At 43.2% G+C, this 7,542-nt stretch overlaps 1 protein-coding gene across 7 annotated transcripts in view; it reads right to left on the reverse strand.

Moving 5' to 3' along the window:
* The window catches only part of THRB (thyroid hormone receptor, beta), a 279,375-nt gene that overhangs the window by 83,111 nt on the left and 188,722 nt on the right, over window positions 1-7,542 (reverse strand). Inside the window, exon 1 of one of the 7 annotated variants that reach the window (XM_005863654.2) lies at window positions 3,368-3,390. The exons of the other annotated variants lie outside the window; for them this stretch is intronic. The gene's annotated coding sequence lies outside the window, so the exon portion shown is untranslated. Of the gene's footprint in view, window positions 1-3,367; window positions 3,391-7,542 lie in introns of those variants that run through there. 7 annotated transcript variants of the gene reach the window in all.

Consider the following 7,542-nt stretch of genomic DNA (forward strand, 5'->3'; position numbering starts at 1 on the left):
ATCGATGAGAAGGTCTTTCAAAGGTGGGGACTGCTCCTTTCCTCTCCCCACCAGCTGGCCCAGTGATCAGAGTAGAGCAGGTACTCAGGACACATTTGTTAGTTACTGAAGCTGGGGCAGCTCTACTTCATCATGTGTGGATAAACACAGCCCCCTCCCCCTGCGTTACCAATGCTGCATCTAAACCATTTCCCTTCTCATGGGTTGAATTTTTCATATTTACAAATCAGATTTATGTAAATCCTCTGAGTTTTTTTTTACATTCCTTTGACCCCAGGAAACCAAAAACAAGATGCAATGTTTTAGCCGGTGTCTGTTTCCTGCTGGGGGAAAGGGCTTTTCTACACGATGATGATTATTTTTGTGTGTAGGCATTAGAAATATGTTATTGATATTTTCCCTGGTTTGAACTTATTTACCAAAATTCATATTCCTTATTTCATCACCCTGAACATTTTTTTGCAGCCTACTTCCAGCATCATACTTATTTTCTGAACAATACAACGAGATTGCTGATTCATGTTCGGCTCACGGCTCCAAGCATCTTTTTTTCTGCTGTACTTGTGCCCGTGCAACACAATGATGGTCTATTCATCCCTCTGAATTAGAAATGCCAACAGCTCAGATATGCAACTGAAGGGTGCCCCTCCCTTTCGTTTATTTAAAGCCTTCCCACAAATAACACATTTTGAAATATTATACGGCATTCACTTGGAGCCATTTCACTTGGGCAAGGACCGTTAGAGCTTAGCATTTTATCAGTAGATCCTCAAACAATGCTTGGCACACTGTAACTATAATTCTCAAAAAATTATTGTTTGAACGAATCACATACCCACTTCCAGCTTTATACTTCTATTCCGCTCTGTCCGGTGTAGAGAGAAAGCTTGGCTCTCCCATTCAGAGGCTGAAGTTTGGATCCAAGCCAAAGAATGGGAGCGGATTCCTCAAGGTGTGTGTGGAGGTCCAGGTGGGCTCCATCCAGCCCCATCCCGGTAGGAACACTGTCTGCAGTGCCCATTCTGGCCTTGCCGTGGCAGTGAGATATCTGGTTGCCTCAAAACAGCCTTGCCAATAAGCTTTGCCAATAGGCAGACCGGGCCAGCTGAGGTTTTTGTTTCCCAGCTGCAAAGTCAAACAGGTGGGACTGCCGAGTGCTCCTAAAACTCTCATGGTCAACCTGAGCTGCACATACAAATCGCCTGGGCAGCTTCACAAAGTCTCAGTGCCCGGGCTGCACCCAAACCAATTAGTGTTTTGTAGCTCAGGCCTCAGTTTTGTAAAGCTGCCCAGGTGATTCGGATATGCTGCCAAGGTTGAGAACCACTGCCCTAAAGTGGCCTCTAAGATGGTATCCGGGCCGCCTCCCTATTCTGGCCTGGCTCCCTTCTGATCTCTTCTCTCATAGCGGTCAGAATGGTCCCCTGAGAATATAATTTAGTGCGTGGCAGCTGCAGCTCAAAACCTCGCCGTGGCTTCTATGATCTGCCCCACTGGCTTCTCTGTGGTGATCTCCTGCTTTTCACCCCATTTCAGCTTCACCAACCTCCTTGCTATTCCTCTAACATGTCATCTGTGCCCTCAGCAGAGGGTCTTTGCAGTGCCAGTGTCCAAGAAATGCCCGTCCCACAGACACTGCTCAGGTCGCTCCCTCTCCTCATGAGACTTGCAAACCTTAACTTCTTGGGGATGCCCACCTTTACCATGCCTGTCCGTCCGGACCTGCCAGCCGCTGTGCACCGGCCTTCCTAAGGCCCCTTATCCAGCTCCACCCTTTCTTGTCCCCACAGTATGCAGCATCTTTGAACCCACTGCACAGTTTAGTTCTGGTTTTGTTGTTGTTGCATATTGTTTCGTCTCTCTCTGCTAGGAGAGCAGCTCCTTGAGATCAGGGGCCTTTGGTTTGCTCACTGACTACTGCAAGTTCTCAACCCATGTAGGGTACACAGGGGACCTTAATAAATACTTGTTAAATGACTAACGATGGTCACCTCGTAGGTGGTGGTGAAAGATACAACTGAATGGAGGAGGGAAAGCTCAGTGATGCATGAAGAACAAACATTTTCTCAAAAATAACAGATTTTGAGAGGATACTGATAATTTTTTTTCTAATTATAAGTCAAGAGATGGGATTGCCAGGCAATGTCTAGATTAAAAAAATCACTCTTATGTGATAATCACAAAGTGAATTAGTGGTTATCGAGGGCTGGGCAGTAGGGGTGAGGGTGGGAGGGGGATACGTGCAGGGACAGGGGTGACTGCTAATGAGTATAAGGGTTCTTTTTGGGGTGATAAAAATGTCCTAAAATGAGATTATGGTGATAGCTGTGTCACTCTGTAAATAAACTAAATCCACTGAATTGTACACTTCAATAGGTGAACTTTATGTAAATGATGTCTCAATAAAACTTTTATAAATGCACACTTCAACTTGAAGCATCATACAGAGTGTTAAAACTAGAACTAAAAAGAAACATAGGCTATTAATATTTCTTTTAATTTATTATGCATTAAATTTAAGTTAGATGGTCAGGATTAAGACTGGCCCTTTTATAAAATTGTATTTTTTATTTTTATTGACCTTTAGAGAGAGAGATGAAGGGTATGGGACAGAGAGAGAGAAACCCCAATGTGAGAGTGAAACATCAACCAACTGCCTCCTGCATGCCTCCTACTGGGGATTAAGCCTGCAACCCGGACATGTGCCCTGACCAGGAATCAAACCACCAACCTTTTGGTGCACAGGACAACACCCAACCAACTGAGTCACACTGGCCAGGGCTATTAATATTTCTTGTCAACTAGCTCAGACTATCAGGCAGCTGAAGTTTTAATGTATAGAACACAAAGTTTGGTCTGGTTGACACAAATTATTTGAAAGGTTCTCTTTGGATGAGTCTGAAATCCTCTCACACCTATTAGTAAGACACCTATTGACTAAATGCAGGCAAACACTTCTTATTAGAGATGAGACATTTCCTGAGTTAGATAAAGGTTACCTGGTTGTTCAGGAAATGAGAAGTTCTATTAATAATCCCTGATCTATTTGATTGAGGATATTATTCCCATTATTTTTACAGTTGAGTTCATGAGAATAAGCCCCACAAGTGTACCAGCTGAGTAGGAGTGTGTGAAAACGAATTGCCCTTGAGTCCCGACTCCTCACATGCTACCAGGCTCAATCCCATTTTGATGCTGCCAGAAAAGTTGATAATAAAGGGATTACCAATGAATACTTTCTTAATAAAGGAAAGGTGTTTTTCTTGAAAAGCCAAGAGATATATTTGGAAATTTAGGACGTCAGTAGTTGTTCAAAGGAAAGTTTTAGAATAGGACAATGGGAGAAAGTTGGCTGGCTGTCACTTACAAACCACCAAAAGCTGGGTGCCAGATTGCCACCTATTGTCCTTCAGCTCCAAGTCCGCCCTTCTGTTCTCGGCTCTGTGATGCTGAGGTTGGGACCTTTGCAAGCTCTTTTCTTTCCTGGAGTCCCAGGCCAGAGGCTTTCTATTTGATTCTGCCAATAGGAGGCGCAAGAGGGTGACTGAAAGGTGAGAAGAGAGAAGCGCTTCTTACATCCCTGTTTCTTCATGTCCCCCCCATGAGTGAGCATCTGCCAGCAGGGGCTGTTGGCTGAGCCTCCTGTCCCTTTTGGCATTTCCAGAAGCAGCCTCTGCATCCCTCAGAGGTTCTAGTGCTAACTGGTTGGCCCCCTTTCTGAGTGCCCCCAGCACCAGCTCTACAGGACTGCTCTCTGAGCTCCTGTATCCCTGTAACCCCATCTTTCAGGGTGACAGCTACTTCCTGCAACTAGGTGACCTCAGTGTTTCTCTGCTTTTTGGTGCTCTAGTGCTAGCCCCCTTTCTTAGTGCCCTCAGCACCAGCTCTACAGGACTGCTCTCTGAGCTCCTGGATCCCTGTAACCCTGTAACCCAGGGTGACAGCTACTTCCTGCAACTAGGTGACCTCAGTGTTTCTCTTTGCTTTTTGGTGCTCTAGCGCCCATGTAGTAACTAATTCCCCGCACTAAATCCTGTGTGAATTACCAGCGTCATTTCGTTTTCCTGCCTGGCATGTGGGTGGCATGCTTGCAACATGTATCAGTTCTTAACAACAGTGAGGCACCAGAAACAACAGCATTGTCTGCGCTCCACCCTGCTTCTGCTAAGGGTAAGGAATGATGATTTCCAGCCAAGAACTGTGCACGTATGAGAAATTATAACCCCATGCTGAAGAGTGGTAGAGTAGAAGGCTTCAAAAGGTCACATTTTAAAAAATTATTTTTTAAGCATAAAAATAACACCTGTCCACATGGAAAGGTTTGCAAACACAGAAAGTATAAAAGAAAAAAATTAAAACCTGTCCTAGAATTAACCACTAATATTTTGACATATTCTTTCAAACCTCTACGTATTTGAAAGATTATTTTTAACCAATGCGTGGTCTCTGGTATTTTCACACGACAAGATGAGGAACTCAGCTCTAAGAGGGGTGTGACCTTGCTTCTTCACAAGGAAGACTGGTCTTTTTTGCATCGGGACTGGATCTCTGTGGCAGGGGCTGCTGACCTGTGACCCAGAAACTAGACAACGGCCAGGGCTACAGGCTCCCATCTCTGGTATGTCTGTTATGCCCTCTCAGTTGGGATCATAGAGTAAGTAAGAAATCAGTATACATTCAGGAGGAATGCTTCGTGCATTACGGGCTGGCTCCTGGGGTGAGTCTGTGAACATTTTGGGAGGAATACAGAGTACAGCAGTCTGCCCTGGAAGAAGTGGCACGTTAGGTCAGAGAGGCAGCAAGACACAGTGTTAAGTGAGAAAAAGAAACTGTCTATGTGTAGGTGACATCTATGAATACAAAGAGAAAGGAGAATGTGTAAATGTGTATACGGAGGATATCTACAGCTGGACCCACAAGAAACTGACATCACTGCTGGCCTATGAGGAGGAAACCTCATGGTTAAGGGGTGGGAGTTGCAGGAAGACTTTTTGCTACAGGCTTTCCCAATACATTTTGAATTCTCAACCACGTACAGAACTTAGTATCTGCTCCAAAGGATGAGATGGATATAACGCGATGAAGCGAAATATTGCATATAAAGGTGGAAAAATTTGAGGGAAAATTCAGAGACAAAGAGCACTTTACAAAATTGCTTTGAAGACTAAATGCAAACACACTGCGATAGTGGCATCAACGAAGTAATACAGCAAAGAAAATGAAGTGTAGAGAGGCCAGAAAACGTTCTTGACTTATAAGAAGGTGAAAATTGGTCTTTTCTTCTACTGAGTATGACTCTAGAGAACAAGGCTTATAAACTCCACTGCCCATGGGGGCTAGACATTCATTCATTCAACAGGTGTACATCACTGCCAGCTACCCACGAGGCACTGGGGACAGAGCAGAGAATAAACACAGGACAAAATCCCTGCCCTCATGAGCTTTCAGTCTAGAGCAGCGGTTCTCAACCTGTGGGTCGCGGCCCCTTTGGCGGTCGAACGACCCTTTCACAGGGGTCGCCTAAGACCATCCTGCATATCAGATATTTACATTACAATTCATAACAGTAGCAACATTACAGTTATGAAGTAGCAACGAAAATAATTTTATGGTTGGGTCACAACATGAGGAACTGTATTTAAAGGGCCAGAAGGTTGAGAACCACTGGTCTAGAGGGAGATGGTACAGGCTATTAAAGCAACACATGTCACACAGAACAACAAAGAGCAAAGGGGAGAGGGAGTGCGGCTATAAATGTGAGGTCAGGGCGGTCAATAATGGCAGTCAGGGGCGCAGGCCTGACGGTTTCCTTTGTAAAGGAGGCGACAGGTATACTGTTCCAGGAGGGGATTGTCACGTGGGTTGTGGGAACAGTTTAGCCAGATCTTCAGATTTTCCAGAGAATACCAGAAATCCAAACATGCACTTGAAATCTTCTGATTTTTGAATCCTGACTCAATTTTTCAATAAAACCACCATGTTGGCCAAATAAAACACATCTTGCTGGCCAAGGCTGGCCTGTGGGGCGGCCAGTTCAAATCTCTAAAGAAATGAGATTGAGTTTTAAAACAAACACATTGGAATTTGTAAGCCCTGTCATCTGATGAAGCTATGCATGTTTTCCATTTCTTCAAACGTTTATGGAACTCTTCACTGAAAACCAGTTGTCTCTGTAGAACCTTTCTTTCTTATTTTTTTTTTTCTACGTAAGAAAACCTGTATCTTTTGGACTTAAATATTGTTTGGACCAAATGTTCGGCTTGACCCCTGATTAATTCACCAGATTTGATTCTTCAAAACATTGGTTTTTTCTAAAAATCAGATTTACCCTCAAAAGGCTGAGGATGTGTTTAATAATAATAATAATATACTCTTGGCCTTGAAGATTGTCCCAAAGAGGAGTTGCAAATATTTGGAGAAAGGGCAGTATTACTAAAATAAATACATTTCCCACTAAGATAACTATTGAAGAGGATTGCACTTAAATGTGTAGGAGTCAACACAAATGGCCTCGCCTCATAGGCATTTAGTAAAAGGCTCGGTACTTTGGATTCAGTTGATTGCTAGAGGGTGTATATATATGTGTGTTTAACAGCTCAATTCTTTGGACCTGATTGGATGCTATAAAGTAGTTTATCCTAGGGATCCTTGGCATGCATATTTGCCCAAACAGAGGTTTTGTGCCAAACACAACCAGAACATACAGCATTTTTATTTTCCTGTGACCAATGGCTTAGTTTCTGTGGTTGGCTAATGACATTAGTCATGTAGAATCACGGTGAGGAAGAATGCAGAGCTATTTACGACCCTGTGACAGCTTGGAGTTTCCTCTCTAACACGTGTATGAATCAGAAGCCACACGTTTGCATTTTAGTAATATTTGTGGTAGTTAAGAAACACACACTACACTTGTTATTGTTATTATATTCCCATAGAAATAGAATGTCCCTGGGAAGAGTATAAAAGCGGCATGGAGATGTCCACCAAGGTGCCAACCTCAACAACCCCACTGTTGTCAAATGCTTATGTTTCCCTTGCTCTTAGTTAATGGAAAATCTGCACAATATTCATCCCATCAGTCTAGTAGCTATGCTGAAGTATAATACCTTAGATCAAATACATCATAACTGTCCATCCATCTATTCACTCACTCTCCTTATCTTCCCTCCTCTCTCCCTTCCTCTTTCCATCTATTCTTTCATGAAATATGTATTGAGTGCCGACTACTGATCAACCATTGCTAGGTACACAACATAAAACAAAAATAATACACAGTATCTATTCTTATAGAGCTTAGTGCCTTTTGGGAGAGAACAGATATTTATCAAGTGAATTATTCAATTTAATGTAAAATTGTAGCTAAGTGTTATAAGTGAAAGGCTAAAAAGCAGGATTTGACTTAAGTCAAAGAAAGAAGTCTTTGTAGAAGACAGGATGAGATTCCTAGACAAAGAATGAGTAGGAGTTGCCCAGGTGGAAAGGGAGAGAAGGACAACCCCAAGCATAAAGATAGAATGTGCAAGGCTCATTCTGGAGCGGTGG

This window comes from Myotis brandtii, unplaced genomic scaffold (genome assembly GCF_000412655.1).
Source record: "Myotis brandtii unplaced genomic scaffold, ASM41265v1 scaffold18, whole genome shotgun sequence".
NCBI lineage: Eukaryota > Metazoa > Chordata > Mammalia > Chiroptera > Vespertilionidae > Myotis > Myotis brandtii.